This window comes from Triplophysa rosa, linkage group LG1 (genome assembly GCF_024868665.1).
Source record: "Triplophysa rosa linkage group LG1, Trosa_1v2, whole genome shotgun sequence".
Classification (NCBI taxonomy): domain Eukaryota; kingdom Metazoa; phylum Chordata; class Actinopteri; order Cypriniformes; family Nemacheilidae; genus Triplophysa; species Triplophysa rosa.
Window position 1 is genome coordinate 14,300,725 of NC_079890.1, and position 22,551 is coordinate 14,323,275.

General features: G+C 40.0%; 1 protein-coding gene across 1 annotated transcript in view; it reads left to right on the top strand.

The window, feature by feature from the left end:
* The first annotated feature begins 8,042 nt into the window (after positions 1 to 8,042).
* The window catches only part of tp53i11a (tumor protein p53 inducible protein 11a), a 72,412-nt gene continuing 57,903 nt past the window's right edge, over positions 8,043 to 22,551 (top strand). The window contains exon 1 of the mRNA XM_057346011.1: positions 8,043 to 8,140. The gene's annotated coding sequence lies outside the window, so the exon portion shown is untranslated. The remainder of the gene's footprint in view (positions 8,141 to 22,551) is intronic.

A 22,551-nucleotide genomic window follows, 5' to 3' on the forward strand; every position in this document is an offset into this window, starting at 1 on the left:
TGCAATGGTTACAATAGAAGTGAATGGGGGGCTGTGCTGTTCTGTTACCAACATTTTTCAAAATATCTTCTCTTGTGTTCTGCAGAAGAAATAAAGTCATACAGGTTGGAAATGACAAGAGGCATGCAAATGATGACAGAATTTTCATTTTGAAGGTGAACTACTCCTTTAAGAGTAGGGTAAATAATACACCAGTACCGTTGGTTGATTCTAGGGTCAAACATGCCTTTCATAACATTTTAAACATAAACTTACGATAATATGTGATGTTACAGGTAAAGGTTTTGCCCCGGTCCCATGGATAACAATATGTCCATGTCTAATACATGGAGTATTAAAACAGAAATGCTTGTAATTCTCTCAGTGATCTATAGTAAATACAGAATGAGGGAAACTGGCAAATGATTTAATAGTCTTAAGAAGCTTGGAGAGGTGAGTCAAAATGGATGAATACCTTTACACAGGGTTTAAAAGTGAATTAAGTACTGGTTTTGCACAGCCAGACAGGCTTTAAAGCGATATTTCACAGGCAAAACACAATTTTCCCATGTTTTTCTCACCCTCAAGCCATCCTGACTGAATATGACTTTTGGAGTTATAATACCACGTACAAGTTTTCTTCCAAGCGGTATAATGGAATTTTTGAAGCTCCAAAAAGTGCACCCATTGATCAAAAAATGGCTCGACACGGCTCCGTGGTCTTAACACAGGTCTTCTGAAATGAATCGATGTGTTTGTTTAAGAGAAATGTCCATATTGAGAGCGCTATTAACGTTAATGTCTAGATTCCGTTATCCCTCGGCTGCACATGAACCTGAGGCTTGTTTTTCCGGCAAATGACGGTGACGAAAGCTCCCGCACAGAAAGTTATTGGCTTGGAAAAAAGGGAGTCGACTCTGAATCACACAAACAAGTCGTCCCTAGTCCGATTTGCGAACTGCCTCGGATTTACGTCACTACATATAGTCCCCGCCTACGTTTTGCCAGGACTGCCTGCGAAAACTTCACTCTTCTCCCCCAAACACTGTAGCTTGTGAGCCTCATGTGCGGTAGACCAATCACAGCAGACTAGACTATCTGACCAATCACATCAGACTAGCCTAGCGGAAAGGAGATTAGACAGATGAATCGCGGAACGAATCATTTGAGAGTCAAGAAGTAAGGTAAGAATAACTATCTATTATTATGAAATAATAGTGTTTTTACACCTTCTATGTATATAAACCTGTTGTTGGACACTCCATAAACCAAAGTAGGACCTTAAAAATCCCTAGTTATGTACTCTTTAAAAAAACGCATCGATTCGCTTCAGAAGACCTGTGTTAAGACCACGGAGGTGTTTCGAGCCATTCTTTGATCTATGGATGCAGTTTTCGGAGCTTCAAAAAATTGTCCCCCATTCACTCCCATTCCACCGCTTGGAAGAAAAATTATACGTGGTATTATAACTCTGACTGCATTATTCTTCAAGAAGAAAGTCATATTCAGTCAGGATGCCTTGAGGGTGAGTAAAACATGGGGAAATTTTGTTTTGCCTGTGAAATATCGCTTTAAGGGAAGTGAGCCATCCATTCTTGTGGCTGAAACTTATTCCATCATCTTTGGCCACAGCAAAAATGCTGGGTTGCTTTCAACTTTGTCTTTTTTTAAATATGTGCACTTGGACCTAGTAGATATAGCCAAGTGGTTTTACTAAAAATATGAAGAACATAAATGAAGATCTACTGTATAATGGAACTGAAATGCTTTCAATTTGACATATAAAACATTCTCATATTGGATGTTTGTAATACACAGCATGGGCTGCCAGATAACCTCATAACAACGCGACACACACCCAGGTCTGATCAACCTGCGGTGGGCCTCCCTTGGCTGAGGGTGTCTTGTGATAAAGGGCCGAAACACCCAATGAGGCTGAGGTGCACAACTGATGATGTGTCGCATTGATGGGAACCATACAAAGGGCATTATCAGCAGCACCTCACCAAAACGCATCTTTCACTCAGGATAATGTGATGAAATTGGGACACACAACTCATGTGATGTCTCTCTGATAATGTCAAGGAAAGAGGATGCCTATACCTGACGAACCAGTGAAACCTCAGACCTCTTTTCCTCTATTCATATTCTTGACTGCTTCCCCATGCATAAGGCATGGGAAATGTCCTATTGGGCAATTCAACTGTGGGATTATAACACCTAGTCCTATTAAGCAAATCTATGCTATTATTATTAATTTTGCATTTATCATATTATGTGCAATGTGAATTTTAGTATGGAATCTGGATTACGTACTGTGCTGTGTTCGCATTGTTCTTCCGAGATACAGTCTTTGTTTAGCGTTTTTTAATTCAGAATAAAGTCAGTTTCACTGAAGTTCTCTTTTGTTTGTGTTCTTTGGCAAATACTCAGTGTAAACATTGTACGATGTTAAGTCATATAATTGAACTGACCTCCAGTTATTGTAAATGTAGATCAACTTTAATCAAAGTTAAATATTACTGTAGGGTATAAATTATTGGATTAAATGCCTGAATTCTTTAATTTAGGTAAAAATGAAAGGAATGATTAAAGTCTTTCATTTACAATTAAAGGCATAGTGACAATATTACTGTTACACGATGCTCACAGATGACAGACGAATAGGTAGAGGTAATCCACAAACTTTAATAAACAGGTAACCATAACATAACTTGTGTGAGACTCGACAAAGAACCGAGGAAGACACGGTGCTTAAATACACAGATAACGAAGGGTAAACAGATGACAGGGATTAACTAATAATGTCCAAATGATGGGGATCAAGTGAGACGGGTGCAAGGGATTATGAGGAGTGTAGTCCGGTGTAAAACGAGGGCAGACAGTGGATGGTGACAGTACGCCCCCCCCCCCCCGAAAAGGCACGACCTCGCGCCGTAACAGAACGAAGAGAGGAGGGTGGGTGGGGGTTCGGGAGGGGGACGGACCTCAGGTGGCGACAGGTGATGGCAGGCAGATGACCAAGGTGTTGAAGAAGGTGGAAGGAGCCAGGGTGGAGACAGAAGGGAGCCAGAGCAGGATGAGCCAGTTGGGACCGAGGCCACAGCCCGAAGGGGAACCCACGGAGGAGCCGATGGAGGGCGGAGACATGGAGGAGGAGGAGCAGGCGACTTCAGGGGGCCGACTGACGGAGGTGACGCAGGAGACGGAGAGCCGAAGAGCCAGGGTGACAGCGAGGATCCAGAGGGCCCGGGTGGAACTGACGGATCAGGCGACCGAGGCAGAGGCGGAGATCCGGGAGTCCGCGGTGGAGTTGGAGCAACTGAGGACCAAGGTGTAGCTGGAGGGAGGAGCCCAATAGAGCCAGTGGGACAGAGCGACGAGGCACAGCCAGAGGAGTGGAGTCCAGAGGCGATGGCGGTTCGATGACCGACCAAGGCGGAACCGGAGGGACGAAGGAGCCCGGTGAAGCTGGTGGATGACCGGGCGACGGTGTAGAGGAGGGAGCTTTGAGCTGAGGTGGAGCCAAGGGGTCGATGAGCCGAGACGGATTCTGGGCCTCAGAGGCTGAGGACGAAGACGAGGGATCCTCCAGCCACAAAGCCGATGTGGACTGACAGCCCAATGGCGATCCCACATCACCGATGGTTGGCTGAGGGTGAGCAGAGGGACTGGCAGGATGCAGCGGCTGACGTGGTAGTGATGACAGATAGAGAGGAGGTGGGAGAGGGAGGCTGGGTGGGAGTTCCAGCTTTCTTGGGGACTCTAGGAATGCTTTGGGACTTTCCGGGAGGCCGGATGGGACCGGCTCGGAACATTCTGGAAGGCCGGACGGGACCGGCTCGGGACATTCTTGGAGGCCGGACGGGACCGGCTTGGGACATACTGGGAGGCCGGATGGGACCGGCTCGGCCACAGGCTCTGGCGGCTGGGCCGCGGGCTCTGGTGGCAAGGAAAAGTCCAGCAGCAACAGCAGGTCCACCAGGCTGAGCTCGGGGGCAGTGCATCTCGGGATCTCGCGAACTGAGGGGCCGGGTAGCTCGGGAGAAATAAAGTCCATCAAATCTGGAGAGTTTCGTGGAGCTTGCTCGGGTGAGTGATGAGGCATGGGCTCGGGTGAGCGTTGGGTGGTGGAGGACTGAGGCGTGGACCCAGGGTGAGCTGGAACGAACCCACCGCTAATGACTGGTGCTGGACGATCATCGCTCAAGTCCCCATCAGCCACCCCGATGCAGAATTCGGAGCCAACCACTTGGAGGACTCGATTTATGAAGACCTCCAGCGGATACTCCTCCACGTCGGGGAGCAAGATGAGGACGAGCAGATCATCGTCCAGACCAGTCAAAAATACACGGTTAAGAATCGGATCGTTCCAACTCACCCCGTAACACAGCTGCACAAACTCCTCAACATAGCTTTCCAGAGGCCGTCCATCCTGCCTCAAATCCAGCAGAGAAGCCTCTGAATAGCGGATTATGTCCATCCTTTTAGGTCGAGTCTTCTGTTACACAATGCTCACGGATGACAGACGAATAGGTAGCTGTAATCCACAAACTTTAATAAACAGGTAACCATAACATAACTTGTGTGAGACTCGACAAAGAACTGAGGAAGACACAGGGCTTAAATACACAGATAACAAAGGGTAAACAGATGACGGGGATTAACTAATAATGTCCAAATGATGGAGATCAAGTGAGACAGGTGCAAGGGATTATGGGGAGTGTAGTCCGGTGTAAAACGAGGGCAGACAGTGGATGGTGACAATTACTGTATTTACTGAATTATATCAATTTTACTATTCTCCACGTCATAAAATTACATTAATCTTAGACATGCAGGTATAATGTCCCATGTTGGTAATTTTAAATGTATTTAAGTATCTTCTGTGTTTATATTTAAAAATCAGGAATGTTCAATTGTACTATTTATCTTTGTCCAAGGCATTCTTCGTATTTAACATATTTTTGAATACTTGAAAGAATATAAACACTAAATTACTTTGGTGCTATATCAGTTGATACTGTACAGGTGCAGTCATTCTGTGCCGCTATGTCATCAGGCATTTGTCAGTTTGTTTAAAGGTTTAATACTGCATACTTTGTATCAAAGTCAAAATTACATCAGTCACATCCACTTGGTGGAGCTATTTTGTTATTGAACATGTTTGTTATAAACATAGATATTCTCAGTGTAATTGTTAGGGTTTAACAGAATTTTGATTACATTAAACAAAACACAAATTGCAAAATGATAATTTTCAACAATATCATCCTCCCTAAAAAAAAAAAATGAAGTAAGGTAAAACTATGTGTTCATGTGCATATACTGTTTGGAATATTACATTTGCGCAACAATGCCTTTTGCGTTTGTTTTTTTCTAACATTTAAATTGTTTGCTTTTTCTCTGTGCCCTATGTGTCAACACACTTAGTTTTATCTCTCAGTGGGGGGCAGAGATTTCCCTCTGGATTGTAACACTAGGTGGACTGTTTTTCCCCACTTTCTCTCATGCAATTCAACAAGGGTATTGGCCTTACCTTTGTTCATTTATCATAACAGCTGATAACACAAAATCAGATCTATTTCAAACAGTTACACTAATATACATTGTATTCTCAGCATTACACAATTCAATTAAATGTTATATCGGTCTGCTTGAATCTGTTGTTTTACGGACGTAAATGTTTTAGTGAGAATAGACATTTCACCATGCATTATGGCCTTGGCTTGGGTTAAAACATACCATTAAATCATGTATTTTTTTAAGTACCTGAAGGAAGAAAGATTATAACATTCTGATGGGCATGTGTTTAACATGTGCTTATCACACACTGTAAAATACTCAGTGGTGCACAAATATCTCTGATGGTGCAATAAAACACAGTGGTAAAAGTGTTATGTTTATGCGCTGTTATGAGAACTTCATCACTGATGAAACAAAATGACTTAAGAAACGTGTTTTGATGAGGTCTATAATGACAGTGAATAAACAAATCACACGTTACAGCATTTACTTGTTTGTTGTCTTTATGTTGTGGCTCCTGGTAGTTCCAGTCTCCTGCTGATGAGACAGACCCTTGTCATCCCATCTGCCCAAAACTGCACAGCAAGAGTTTGTGTTGCCATGGAGATGTCTTTGGTTTCTTATCACCATTGCACTTAAACCCATTAAACTGAACTCATTAAATTATCCACAGAAAATACAGAAAACCCCCATAAGCTAAACTAACATAAGCTAAGCTAATACAGAAATAAAATGTGGTTATGTGTTATGTTTCTTAAAACAGTAAATAAATGCAGAGATTTACTTTCTTGTTTTCTTGGCATGTTCAAAAAAATTGTCATTGTTTGAGTGTAATTTTAAGCAGACTGTATCTACTCAGTCTGTTGTTGTGTTTAGATCCAATTTTATAACCAATTTGTTTAAAAGTCACTGATAACTCGAGGGGTTAACATATTAATTTCTCATAATAGTACTTTACTCATGATGCTGAACTCTAAAAACCTTATATCCACGTATGCCACACATTTAATACATAATTGTAAGAGATAACCTACTCTCATCATATCAGTAATGGGTGCATGCTGGTTGCATTTCATTTTGTGATTTCACTGAAACAGAAAGTGGGCCTTGGATGAGCAACAGAGATGTGGGGAGCCTGTCTGAGAGATGTGTGTGTGTGTGTGGGGGGGGGCTGTAGTCAATGGGGGTAGTCACCATTGTAATTACAGTATTTAAACCAAAAATCAATAATAATCACCAATAATCTGACTCCAGTATTGATTTTTTTTACCAGTGGACGAAATTCCAAGCACTCCAAGTACCTGAAAGACAAGAATGTTCCCATTTTCTTCAAGGTTTGATGTATTCAAAGAAGTTTAAGAAGTTTGTCATCTCTTTTCCGCTTGCCATTTCTTCTTCGTTCTCTTTCTACATATTCATTCGCTCATAGCTTTGCAATTTAGCTGTCTGCTTTTATTAACCGTGGTTCGCTTTCCTCTTCTGTGGCAGGATGGTTCTTCCCTTCTGATGACTTTTACATCTCAGGCCATCGTTATGATCCATTAGAATTGTCATGGGAAGCATAGAATTACAGGGGAGTGTCTGAGCACTCTCCTTTTTGGGAATTCACCACCCTGAAGGTCATATATAATTCTGCATAACAATATAATCGACCATATTACTTTTGGTGGTATTTCATTCATATTGTTATTTTGTGTCAGATTAACCATTAAACAGATTAAGCAGATTTAAATAATAATTCATGAGTTTCATTCAGAATTTCTGTTTCCAGGGAGAGTGCAGTATCTTCAGATGGTTGATCTATTGCCATGGAAAACAGAATAATAATTAAGTACAATCCATTTTAAATAGTTATGTTATGTTAAGAAGCAGAATATGTTTAGGAGTTTATGATAGTATTGGACATTCAAATACATTACCTGCTGTAACAGGCATTTTCTGGGAATGTAAGCATCCCAAATGCGAGAATATATGATCTTTTTGATGTCCAGATAAAACACTGATTTTAATTGAATATGCAGAGTTAATATGAATATCCAGAGGACTTAATCAAATCAAACAGTTGGTTTGTTTTTATTTAAGCCATAATAACTAAAAAAATACAGCTAACTACCACAAAAAACACAATAAAAACGCGATAACATAATAAAAAGGCTTCTTTAGGGAAGTACTCATTGCTTGCCTTTATTGGAGAGCCTGGAGTTACTTTTCACATGCGGGGAAGGCTATAACTCTTTCTTTGCTATATGAGATAATTGTCATCAGATAGATTACCTGTATGTTTTACCTGGCAATGGCATTAACAGTGTAAATGTGCATTAGCTTTTAATGAATATAAATATGTCCAAAAACAGTATTATAATAGTATGCATATATCAGCATTCAAACCATATCGCAATAAAACATTCAATTAATCAGCTTCCAATCAGGACCAGTTCAGAAGGTCATCGTTTATGTCGTCAGCTACAATCATTACGGTAGTTTCTCTTCACTGTCCGTAATTCTATTTCATAATTTACGGTAAATGCCTGTAGCTGCTGGTGTAGTGTTGTTGGGTCTGCGAGTGTAAACTGTACCCGAGTAGCGGAGGTACCACATCAAAGCAGTGCACAGCGGATCCTTCTACGGTGAAAAGGTAACACTCATACGAATGACTCTTTTAGTAACCATTTAATTTTTTTCTACATTTAAAGACAAGCATTATAGACAGCATTGTTGGTTTGATTCAGATTATGTGATTTTAATTTTGTGTTAGCACAATTTTCCCATCTTTCAAAACTAAGGACTGTGCTGTGCCAGTGGTTACTTGTTTGCAGGTTTGTTTGTCGTGTTATTAAACTAGAGAAGGAGCTTTCACGGCAGTTATATACTTGCCGTAACAGCATTGGAAAGTTAGCGGGTAAAACAACTCAAAGCTATTCATGTTTAATGCGATCTCACAAGCTATAAAGACATGGTGCTACAAACATACAGAGACGTCTGTTGAAAGGCTGTGTCTGTCGTTTATGCTACATTGTATTTTGTTAGTCATCAGCAAGCATTACAGAGACTGTCCATATTTTCGTTTATATGTGTTTTTAATAGGCCTATAGTTTAGTTAATCTTTTTATTATAAAATCCTTTGGATGTAACTTAGTATTCTTTTAATAATTATTCTTTATTTGAATGACAAAATGACTGTCAGTATAATTGTTGATTATTTAACTTTTAGCATCATTTTGATACTGTATATATTTTTTATAAGTTGTTACACTCAAAATACACATCCACTCAATTTGTATTTATGGGAAAAACAAACGTTCAAAGTTTCTCTTGCTAAACATATTGCAATACACCCGTTGTTGTAGCCTACTGTACTGTACTATGTACTGTAGCATGGCTAGAGCGAGTATAGCCTACAAAATTGCAGGAAAAGAATTCGCATGTTTTAGTTTATTCCCAGATGACGTCGCCAGTTCGTCTTCATTTGGTCACCGTGACATTACTTTGTGACCAAGTTCTGAGGACGTATTGGCAACGTTCCATAGCTTAGAATATTTGCTAAAGTTCCAGAGATAACGTCATGAATTAATCCCTTGGAGAACGTTGTAGCGACGTGGTATATTGGTATTCAGATAACCTGGACACTGGTCATTTGATTAATGAATTTGGTCATTTCTATTTATTATGCTATTAAAGCAACACTTTGTAGTTTTTCGACCTTAAAATAATGTCTCTATAATTATTTCAGTGGTATAACAACTCTTAACTGGACGAATTCTACTCCCGCTGCTACCTGAGCAGCCTCATAGTGGCTACAACTACACTCTGTAAGTTCTGTGCTCGGGTCGGTACTCACTGCCCCACCCATCCCCTGCCTGCGGAAGATTGCCATATGGTTTCCAAACAATGTTTCTGCATTCGCCGCTTCCATCAGCTTAGTAAATAAATTCACTTGTATTGTAGGGGTTGCATGAACTAGTCAACATTAATGCTCTAGCGCGACATTTAAAGCGTGATGTCGACTAGTTGTGGGTCATGTGATTTTTTGTCACTGTACCTTTAAGACGACGGCTGACTGTTCCAAGGACCTGCGCGCGGGACGGATGTCATTCCCACCCGGTTCTGTCACACTCCCGGCAATAATGTATGTTTTCTTGTCCTGCTTCCTGCACGCATCATTCACAATTTGCGCTGTTTTCGTCCTCAACATTCATGATTCACATTTTTCTGTTGTTTCATCTATTAGTGCACATGACACTTTCACTTGACTTGTTGTAAATGCAAGGGAAGTTTGGTCTGTACACAGTACATCAGATCTGAAGTAGGGCTGGGCGGTATGAAAGAATATTCTGTTACCATAGAATAAAAATGTCAACCGTATAAGAGATTTTTCTATTCCGTGTATTCTGCGGAATGTAAATAAGTAGTGTGGTTAACGTGGCGCTCTGCAAGTTGGCTGTTATGATGAGAAAAAAACATGTGAATTAATCTACCCATAACAAATTAACAAATCAAATATTCTTTTGACCTCCTTTCAGTCTGTAGTTTCGTGATCCGCTCCAGTCCGAAACGTTCTCTCTCACCCGCATTGCCATCTGCGCGTGCATATGAAAAAAGCTCATTCTCACGTATTTCAGAAGTCAGTTTGCTCTGTAAAGCTGTTAATAGTTTTAATAAAGATTAACTTTAGGCGAGCCGAGGCGAAACTTGCGCAATGATGCTTGTCGCGTGAGCACTTTTAACGTGATGCGCTGCTACCTGCCATTTTGGGAGACGCGTGTGGAGTCACCAGAGACTCGCAGTGTAAAGACAAGCGCGAGAATAAACAAACCTAAAGACAGAGTCGCAACACAGTAACAGTGCACTTCTAAATAAATAAATTAAATCAATCTAAGAAAAATGAGGTATATATAGATAAAGATACACATGGGGCCACAATCAAGTATTAAAGTGCTTGGCTGCAGCAGTAGAGAACAAGAGAGTGGAAGCAAATGCCATCCCCCAAAACGCCAAGGCTAACTCGCTAAAAAGGCAACCCTTTATTCGGGAGGGGCAGAAACCGCGGGTCAAGCCCTTAACCCCATATTCAGGTCTGCTGAGTATAGCTAAGGATCGGGAAATGCAAGTTGATTTAAACTAGGACTGCAGCTATCGATTATTTTAGTAATCGGGTATTCTACTGATTTTTCCATCGATTAATCGGGTATTCAGATAGTAAGTACTTTTTCTTTATTAAAGAGCAATACTAAATATACAAGAGAAAATAAGACAGGTCTCTTAAAATGAACAACTAATTTGTTTCCTTTTTAGAAAAATTAACATATTTATTGCTGAAATTGCATACATTAATATCTGTGAAAACTAAACCCATTTAGTACATTCCATTGCCATATTACATTCAAAATACAATATAGGCTTAATACAAATGTATAAATAAGAAACATTAATAAAAATAGAAAGAATAATTTCAAAGGTAAACAACTAACTTCAGCTTATTCATGATGCATTTAGTTGATCTAAATTAGTTTCTTTTTTTACTATTAAATAGTAATATATTTGTCCACATAAAAATACTGAGTTAACCGGACTTTTATTTTGGCAGGTCGTCGGAAGACAGTTATCTTGTAGTGTGTTAGCTTCACTGAGTAAAATGTTCTGAAATAAACTCTCAGAGCAACTCTGGAGATTAAGTTCATGTGTGCATGTCCTCATTCAGCGCAGACGCAGAGAAATTCATGAGCATCATGAGAGAAATTCATGAGTGTAGCACCTTAAACTGTGCAGTTCATTCACGCAGACACGCAGAACAGCCAGATGACATGTAAATAACAGGATTCGGCATCCTGCATTTTATGCACTCAGTGCAGCCGGACAATAAGTTTCGCAAAATAGACTAAAACTAAGTAAAATAGCACTTCACCATTTCAATAAGCTATCACTTATTTATCTGCATGAGACATACGTGTGAGCGTGTGAACAGACTAAAATGCGTGTGTCTCGTGGTGAATGCGTGAGACTTGAGAGCCCTGTAACATGAATAGAGTTTAGCGGGCTGTGCGTCAATAATAACGGTCCGTGGGGAAACGCAGTTCTCCATGTGAACTGTAGTTAAATGGATTAAACGAGGCCTCGAGGCAACAAAAATTGCCTCGATGAATTTTTGTATTCGAATTACTCGAGTTACTCGAGGAATCGTTTCAACCCTAATTTAAACCACAGACTTACTTTCCCCTTGGAAATCGCAGCGACCAACCTGCGGCCAGACATGGTTCTGTGGTCCAGCTCATAGTTGAGTTGATTGTACCTTGGGAAGAGGCCATTAACAAAGCATTTGAAAGAAAAATCTCCGGTATGCCAACTTGGCAGCGGATCCGAGGTTGAAGATCGGGACTGGACAGCCTTAGTCAACGGGTTGGCGTGTATGGTTGCATTGATTTTGGTAATGTGTTGTAATGGTATACCATACGGGACCGGGGGCACTGAGCGCGCATTAACGGTGTGGGTAGTCGTGGCCTAATGGTTAGAGAGTCGGACTCGTTACCAGAATATTGGCGGTTCAATTCTCAGGGCCAGTGGGTAACGACTTATGTGCCCTTGAACTGCAGTGATAGCTGCCCACTGCTTCTGGTGTATATGTTTTCACAACTTGCAGTGCGTGAGTTCACTACTCACTAGACGGTTTAAATGCAGAGGTCACCATAGCTGACAAATAGGTCACTTTCAGAGGACAGGTCCAGTGGAGGATAATGAAGAACTGGCCAGTGGTGCAGAAAGAAGAAGCCAATGGCTGTGGTTTAGGCGGATGGTCACAGCATGGGCTGCCAGATGACCTTGTAACAATGCGACACACACCCAGGTCTGATCAACCTGCGGTGGGCCTCCCTTGGCTGAGGGTGTCTTGTGATAAAGGGCCGAAACACCCAATGAGGCTGAGGTGCACAACTGACGATGTGTCGCATTGATGGGAACCATACAAACGGTATTATCAGCAGCACCTCACCAAAAGGCATCTTTCACCCAGGTTAATGGATGTGATGAAAGTGGGACATACAACTCATGAGATGTCTCTCTGATAATGGCAAGGAAAGGTAAGTATGCTATGTATTTCTATAATAATGTATCCCTCAAACACAGAGGATGCCTACCCGACGAACCCAGTGAAACCTCAGACCTCTTTTCCTCTATTCATATTCTTGACTGCTTCCCCCTCTCATGCATAAGGCATGGGAAATGTCCTATTGGGCAATTCAACTGTGCTGAAATAGTGGGTTATAACACCTAGTCCTATTAAGCGAATCTGATAATAGGAAATTGTTACCTGGAAATATATCGTTACCGTGAAATTATTCATTCCGTGAAATAGATTTTTGGTCGAACGAATGTGTGACCTGTCTTAACTGAATATAACTTGCCCAGAAATGTCTTAAAATGTATCAGTGCCATTGTTTTGTCTCGAGATGCACATCAGTAATGTATTCTTCTAAGGCATTTTGATAAAAGCGACATAAATATCTTAATTCAACTAAGGCATAGTCCTGGTTTAAGCTAAGCTGTGCCTGTGAAACCGGGCCTATATATTAAGAGGCTATTTTGTCCTGTCATTCTACCGCAGCCCGCACACACAAGTGTCTTACTGCCCACAAACATCAAATCTTGTTGCAAAACATTTCCTAGCTTTTATTTTATTTATTAAGGTTATCATCGACTAGCCGACGTGACTTTTGTCATATAATAGGTAAGGTTGTTCAACACCTAGTGTATTGCGCTGCCCACGGGGAAGCTCATACAGCAACATTATTTACGACACTGGTAACAGACAATTGCGCTTATCAACCACATGGGGGAACCCGTGAGCAAAAGTGTTGCTTTAATCCGATTTTCACAGCTATTAAACTGGAGTTTAATAAGATACTACAATTAATACTGTAAGACTGTTATTTGATGCGTTCTCTGTTCTGCAAAGAGCCGCGCTCTCGCATCATTTAAACAGTCATTTCGTTTGACCTCACTGCATGATATATACTTTTTTATTAATATTCTTTCTTTACTTTATACCTTAAAGATGTGAGAGTAAACACATATTTTAGTGATTTTCAATCAATTTGGTGCATCTAAAAATGGACATCCCGCTTAACTTGTGGTAAAACAAGAATATAATGTTAAGATTAAAGATAATGTTTATTCATCGCTGTCAATAAATATCTGCTTTGAATCCTCTATATTGTGTTGAAGTCTTTGGTCATTTATGTCATTTAATATCTAAATAAAATGTCTGATGCTGATGTACAGTGCTGTGATGTAAGTTATACTTTGTATGATACACATTAAACTAAAAAAATATTAAAATTATGCATAAAATTGAATATTTAATGCACAGATTAAATCACAAATTAATTTAATCATCCATGTGAGGGACGATGTGTTTAAATAAAATTATAAAAACTGTTTGGTCGTGGGGATGTACTCGTCACGTCCCAGAAACGGTATTTGGTACGTTGCTGTGACGAATTAGGTCTGTTCCATTTACGTCTTCAGTATGGCGTTCCAAAGGGTCCTAAAAAATGACTTTGCAGCACACACTCGTCTCACTGAACGTGACGTCTGCATCTGCTAAACGTGACGTCTGCATCTGCCACTTCACTCATTCCTCTGCTTGAACGTGACGTCTGCGCCTGCTAAACGTGACGTCTGCGTCTGCAGCGCAAAACGGACGGAGCTTGATTTAGTCCAGCTCCACCTCCGTGAGTTTAGTGAAGCGCTATCAAGCGCCCCCGACTGGCTGTTAACGTTAATGTAAGTCTGACATGCACCTATGTAAACAATTATTAACAGAAAATAATTGTATACTTTCTGTTTGCCACTGTTAGTTAAAGCAATAAACACACCGCCAAGTAATAAATACATGTTCGCATGAATTTTACTGATCTTAAATTAAGATTTTATTTAAACTAGCAACTAAATGCCTCTTTATATTTAAGGCTTTTAACTTGAGGTTATTTAACATAAAAAATATAACTTAACACAATTAATACTTTTCAGAAGATCGCATGACATTACCTTGCTGCCACCTCTCCCATGCAGACACTGGCACTGTACCTGTTACGACCCCCATAAGTCTAGGGTTCAAAAGGAGGCACGTTACAGAATAAAAATGGTGTTGTGTGTGTGTGTCAGCTGCAAGACTTAAGATCACTCAATTAAAAAAAAGATCTGAAAAAAACTCAAATGTCAAAGGAAGCAAAATAGTTATTTTATTAACAAAATTGTTGAAGGGTTTCAAGCTTCAAGAGGGGGGTTAAGCCAAAATAATAAACAAAAGAAACTCTACCTAGTAGGGAAAGTAACTAACTAGACTAACACAATAAAAAAGAACCAAAATACAGCAAAACACCCTACCTTCCTTACTAACAGGAGAAAACAAGAACAAAAGAAAATAAATTGGCACCCACCTCTCTACTAACCTTTTAACTTATGTGTTAACAAAAATGGATCAGTTTAGCAATGAATACAATTAAATAAACTTTATGGATATGGGCATTTTTCAATAATTTCATATTCGAATATTTGAGCTAATAAAAAACGAATATTCGTTTATTTAAATTAAATTAATAAAGACGTAATTTTTAACATTTTTCATAACGCACTAATATTATATCCTGCAAATAGGTTTTTTAATGGTGAAAAGATAAGCAACGTTTGAATTTTTTTTTAAATACAGAAAAACTGCATTTAAACATGCGCAAAGCGAAATCATACAAAAACCAGACATACAAAACTAAACGAACAAAACACAACAATATATGGTTATCTTGTTTATTTTGTTTTACATGTTCTTGATAAGAAAAACAAACATATAGGTCTATTTTATTCTGTGAAAGTCTGTTCAACAAGTCGACGGTTAACAAGCCGACAGCGGAGAAAATGCGCTGCTCGTCTCTATAACTCCCGGTAACAAAACCCAGATCTGTCAAGAATATCTGGCTTTATTGTTTATAATGTTAATAATAAATAAAGTAAACAGCCTTACCTCCATGCCGACTGTTAATTGATCCTAAAAACAAAGACGGAGCCATTGTAGTGCTTGTTTATTACGTGACCGTCATCTGAGGAAGAATTACTAATCCTGTTGATCACCACGGCATATAAATATTGTTTTCCTTGTCGTTTCAGGGTCTGTATCTGTCTTGTTTAGCTTTGCATTGCATTTGCATCAATAAATAAAATCAACTAAGGCAGTCTAACTATGGAATTGCAGCGCGTTTTAAAACAAACAAACAAAAAAACATCCGTGCGAATTTATTTACAGGCGAATGGTAAAAGGTACCAGTCTTATGCTAAGGCCAAACTTATTAACATTAGTTGCAGTGAACATTTTATTTTATGAACATTAGAACATTTATGCACCGTCAGCCCTACCTCCAGCAGCAAATAAAAACCAGTAAACCTTCCAATTTAAGCACACAACGCCTTTTTTTACAAACTTGTGATATATTCTAAGGGAGACTACAATAAGAAGAGGGACCATAAATTGTCAAAATCAGTCTCATTTCCATAAATGATGGCCCCAAGCCGTGTCAAAGGCAGAACTTTAAACATCTCACTGGCCCACTGTTGAAGGTTTATTTTATCCACGCAGTTGTGCAGTTTTTGTGCAGTTTATGTTACCTATAACCATAATTACAGCATACTATTTAATTTGATACTATTTAATTTGATCTTCAGCGTTCTTCAAGTCTTGTGTAGGTTGCATAAACTGCTCAGACTGGTCTTACAAGTTAGTCATCAATTTTTTTCTGTTAGACTGGTCCTAACTTATTTACATTTACGCATTTGGCAAACTCTTTCATCCAAAGCGATTTACAGTACATGCAAGCTATACATATTATAGTATATCTTTAAATCAGTTACATAAAAAGGAAGATGTCAGGCGTTAACCACCGGCCTTGAGAATCGAACCAGCATCCTTCTGGTCACGGGTCCGAATCGCTAACCATTAGGCCACAACTTATGTTCAACACTAAATATACAATAAACACAAATACAATAATATGACATGTGCCAGTAAACTAGTAAAACCTTGCAAATACATACACATTAAACAACAAGTAAAATAATGTTTGATATAATAAAGATGCTAAAGCTGAGCTTTGCAGAAAAAAACAAATGATAAAAACAAAACAATTGCATGTAAACAAATGAAACAAATCAAAAGTCACAATGGAGTTAACAATAACATAGTAGTGCACTGAATAATCTTGCTGTAAGCAATTACATAATTCCCTAGGAATGCAACGCTACAGCATGGACAATGATGTACGTTTTCAATGATTATATCGGAAAACTCAGCAGCAATAATCGATCGCATCAGAACCATATAAACATCAGAAAGCAGCAATAACATGCACAACATATAATAATGAGATATAAAATGGTTCTGGACTTAAATGTATTGCACAAACACATTACACAAAGAATAACAAACAGCATAAACTAAGATTGACAGCTGATCCTTGCCAGTGCGCAACACAATTAACAGAATGTCAAGGAAACAACACATAAACATTAGTTCCTAGGACAGATGCAGACGTCACGTTCATTGAGAGGATTAAGTGAAGTGAAAGTTAACGAAGTAGACACTTGACACTCTGCATTAAGCCGTGTAGAGTAGCGTGTTACAATACGTGTTAGCAAAAATGAAAACAAATAACTTCACTGCTACACGTGAATGACGCGTGACGTCTGCATAGACGCTTCACGGCCACACGTGATTTACATGACGTCTGTGTTACGTCAACGTCTCGTCTGCGTCTTGAATTCAATGCAATAAATAGCAGAATACAAAAACAGTTAAGACGTGGAGTGAGACGTTCAGTGAGACGAGTATGTGCTGCAAAGACATTTTTTAGGACCATTTGGAACGGCATACTTCAGGAGGTAATCACCACGTCCCATAAATGTCTAATGTTACGTCGTCACGATGAATAAGGGAATCACAAAGTTACGTCGCTGGAATGTTATTTAGTACGTCGTGGCAACGAATATGGTCTGGTCCAGGTATGTTGTCACAACATAAATGTGTTAGCTGGGTTATTAAGATTTACTCTAAATATGATTTTGATTGGGATGTATGCCTTAAAGGTGCAGTGAACTGGCCGTTTTTATTGTTTTATACTATTGTCTGATGTCTACTTATGACGTTCGCATGGTTTTTACATTCGACAACATCAAAATCAATAAGCAATAGGCTATTTTCTACCCTGGTTTTGAGGCCGGCTGGAGAAACGCTCGGTTTTTAAGGGCGGGCCGCATAGAAGACTTGGAAGTAAACGCCCACTGCTATGATTGGATAGCAGCTTGCGTAGTTGACTTAGTTGGAGCCTTCTGTGAATTTGGTTAGACACGTAATGTTATGTAACTTTATTTTACTCAAATTTACAGACTTATTTCCCAGATGTGATGGCAAGGCTTTGCGTATAGTTTGTATGATGTGGTTATGCAGCGACTGTGTTCTTCCACAACCAGGCACTGCACAATATTTTGCGATCTTTAACGGCATGATGCTTACACTCGCTCTATCTGGTTCCGTGCAGCTTGAGTTCAGTACTGTCATGCGCGAACCAGTGGGCTCGAGAAGTAGGCTTTGATATTCTTCTGTGGATGCCGTGTTCAACCTGTCATAGAAAGGTGCGTCCCAGGACCTGCCGTTCGCTGAGCCTCGTGTCAAAAACAGTTGTTATTTCAGTAACAAGGGCGTTTTCAGGTCTGACGCTTGAATACGATTCCCTCTTATATAACAAAAGCTCGGGTTAAAATTGTGGTCCTAGTTCACTGACCTTTAATATTTTCATAAATGCACACTTATGTCGTGTTATCGCAAGGCTTTACTAGAATATGACTATTAATTTAAAAATGGACTGTATAGTAATGCACATAGGCTACTGGAAATTATCGTTGACTAGACGTATATCATGATTAAGTTTCGATTTACAGTTTAAGTTTCGAGCCCAGGGGCGGTGCCAGGATGTTTTTCTTGGCGGTGCTAAGGGGGGGTTAGCTAGACAACATACAATTTTGCCGTTTGAATACAGAACAGCTTCTTAAAAATATTGTTGTACTGCATTAGCCTACACTTCTTCCATGGGTGCACTTAGTTATAGTTATTGTTACAGTGGCTTGCAAAAGTATTCATCCCCCTTCATTTTATTCACATTTTGTTATGCTGCTGCCTTATCTTAAACTACTTTAAATGATTATTTTTTTTACATTAATCTACACTCCATGCACAATAATGACAAAACAAAAAACTGATTTTAGACAGCTTTGCAAATTTATTAAAAATAAAAAACAAAAATAAGTACATTGCATAAGTATTCATACCCTTTTCTGGGACACTTGAAATTTAGCTCAGAAGCATTAGTTTTGCTTGTTGATGTTTATACACTTCGAGTGGAGTTAACCTGTGCCAAATTCAATTGAATAAGTATGATTTGGAGCGGCACATACCTCTCTATTAAGGGTGCAACAGCTGAAAATGCATATCAAAGTAAAAACCAAGACATGAGGTCAAAAGAACTGCCAGTAGAGCTTTGAGACAGGATTGTATCAAGGCACAGATCTGGGGAAGACTTCTGAAAACAATCTGCTGTATTGAAGGTTCACAGAAGCATGTAGCCTTCATTTATCCTCAATGAAAGAGGTTTGGAACCACCAGATCTCTTACTTGAGCTGACCTCCTGTCCAAACTGAGCCATCGATGAGGAAGGGTCTTGGTTAGAGCGGTGACCAAGAAGCTGATGATTACTCTGGTTGAGCTCCATGATCATATATGGTGATGGGAGAAACTTACAGAAGGACAAACATCACTGCAACACTCCACCAATCTGGGCTTTATGGCTTAGTGTCCAGACTCAAGCCTTTGCTCAGTGAAGACAGATGGAAACTTGAAATATGCAAAAACGTACTTCAACGAATCTTTCAAACTGTCAGAAACAAGATATTCTGGTCTGATGTCAGACTCATGCATCATGTCTGGAGAAAAACAAGCACTGCTCAACACCTGTACAATACCGTCTTAACAGTAAAGTGTAGTGGAAACAGCATCATGATGTGGGGTTGTTTTTCAGCTTCAGGGACTGTACACAAAATACGGAGATAATGATCATGAAAACCTAGCCCAGAACATTCAGAATCTTGGACAGGGTAGAAGGTTCATTCTCCAACATGACAATGATCCTAAGCACACAACTAAAACAATGCAAGAGTGGCTTATGGACAACTCTGTCTATGTCCTTGAGTGGCCCAGCTAGTGCTTGAACCCAACTGAACATCTCTGTAGAAACCTGAAAATGTCTGTCTACTGATGATCTCCATCCAACCTGACAGAGTTTGAAAGGATCTGAGGAGAAGAATGACAGAGAATTGCCAAATGCAGATGTGTAAAGCTTTTCTCATCATACCCAAAAAGATTTGAGTCTGTAAAGGCACTATAACCATTTTCTGAGTTGAGGGTATGAATACTTATGCAATGTACTTATTTTTGTTTTTTATTTTTAATAAATTTGCAAAGCTGTCAAAAATCAGTTTTTTGTTTTGTCATTATTGTGCATGGAGTGTAGATTAATGTAAAAAAAATCATTTAAAGTAGTTTAAGATAAGGCAGCAGAATAACAAAATGTGAATAAAATGAAGGGGGATGAATACTTTTGCAAGCCACTGTAATTAATTAAGATTTTTTTTTACATTTTAGAACAAGCTTACATTATATGCTGTGCTTTTTTTGTAGAAAACATAATACAATCTGTAAAGTAGCCTACAAAACAAACGTATTTATGAACTAAATAAAAAAAAAAACAGAAAAAGCAAATGAAGCAGAATACAGCAATGAACATACAGAACGCACTGTAGCGTAAAGTCGGCGTATGGTTTTGTTATTAATTCACAAGTTTCTGTTAAGAAACAACTAATCAATGCTATACTCTTCTGTTCTTTGTATTGAAATAGAATTTGCAGTAAACCCGCTTATTTCAGCAAAGACCACGACATGTTCCCATAAAGTGCAGATCAATCTGTAATTAATCAAAACTTTGATATATTCACAATTGGCCCGAAGTCCATACACTCTGTTGTAGTTTTACATACAATTCTGTAACTATAACGAAAACTCAGATATCACCTGCGCTCCACGTACAAAAACAAGACAATATTGATTTGCCACGGCGGGCATAACAATCCGGTTTACCTGCTCTTGAGCTGCTCTGCGGTAAGATGGAGAGCTTCTCTTCCAGGTCAATGCGATTTGTTTTAAGTTTTATTGAGTTCGCTGCTATGCAAAAGTCACATTTTCTTTTCCTAAAGTACTGGAAAAGTTCGACTGGGCAGCCAACCACAAACTGGTTCAAAGTCTTATAACAGATGCCAATCAAACATTATCCAAAAACACATTTTATTTATTTTTTATTGAGTTCGGATGTTATCAGCTTGTTTGCTTGTTATATTAAATAAAAAAATTTTTAAGAAATAAAATATTTATATAAAATATCAGTGGGACTGTTCATCACTGGTGGGAGGGACAATATGCCGTCAGATCTGTTTAGTTACGTTGCCAGGTTTACCCCAACCTTACCCTACAACTTAATTATTAACTACTTTTCAATCTTTTTTCATTTTATTAAGAATAAATGGCTTTATGATCTGATATGTGATGGGGAAAAAAGTAGGCAGCAGGCATATTCGAACCTGCGACGATCTGAAGCAGTTATCATATGCTTTACTCTCTACGCCACTGGAAATGTTAGTCGGCCAGCGTCATTCTTACATCTTCTCTATTCCAATCAGAAACTGGTGGCTAGACTCTGCTTACAAGATGGGCTATTTGCAATCAGTGTAAATAGACACTCCGTAAAAGATATTAGGAAATCCTTGGGGGTGCTTTGCTGGGGCTAAGCAGTTTTTGTCACGCTTGGAAGAACTGGACTCAAGGGCAGATTCAAATCAAAAGAATTTAATAAATCAGCAAGGCAAGACTCGATAAACAATATTATGGAGCAGAGTTCCGACAATCCCAAGGGTGAGTCAGAGGCAGGGTCAAACAGGCGTGTGGTCAGCCGAGGGGCGTACAGTGTCCAAAGGGAAATCCAGAGAGTAGTCAGACGGGCGAGGGTCGATCGAGGTGCAAACAGGATCCAGAGGGAAAAGGCAAGCTCGTAATCCCAACCGGTGAAGAAGACTAAAAGGAGGGTCCAGTACCGAACAGCAGGTCAGTCCTGGGAACAAAACTCCAAACAAAATCACTCAAGGTAACTACGACTAGAAGAAAACAAGATTAGTAAATTCCGAAGGTAGCAAGAGCGGGGTAAACCATACAACGCAACAGCAACGAAGGAAAGAAAAGAGAGGACTATAAAGGGGAGAGTTGACGAGTAGAGCTAAGAGACAGGTGTGCGCTGCTGAGCCACTCGGCTGATTGCCAAACCGCGTCAGCTGCGCAACAGAGAGTAGTGATGAGAAAAAGTGAGACAGTGAAAAGGAAAATCAAACCCGGGACCTGACAGTACCCCCGCCTCCAGAAGCGCCTCCCGGCGCACTTGAGGAAGAGGGATGGTTGCGGTGGAAGGTGTCAATGAGGGAGTGGTCCAGAATGTCCCGGGCCGGAACCCAGCTCCTCTCCTCAGGACCATAGCCTTCCCAGTGCACTGAGTACTGGAATCCCCGGCCACGGCATCTAGACTCCAAAATCCGCTTGACCTTAAATGCAGGGACACCTTCAATGATCAAGGGAGGGGGTGGGAGTGTAGGGGAGGAAACAGGGGGGGTGTGGGGGGAGCATAGAACAGGTTTGACTCTAGAGACATGAAAGACAGGGTGGACACGACAGAAGGGATTTGGCAATCGAAGCTGGACCGCCACCGGGCTGACAACCTTGACGATGGGAAATGGTCCAATGAACCTGGGTGCCAATTTGCAGGCCGGGACCCGCAATGGGAGGTCCTTGGTAGAAAGCCAAACTCGTTGCCCACATATGTATCTAGGCATCTTCCGGCGGTGACGGACGGCGGTGCGCTTGGT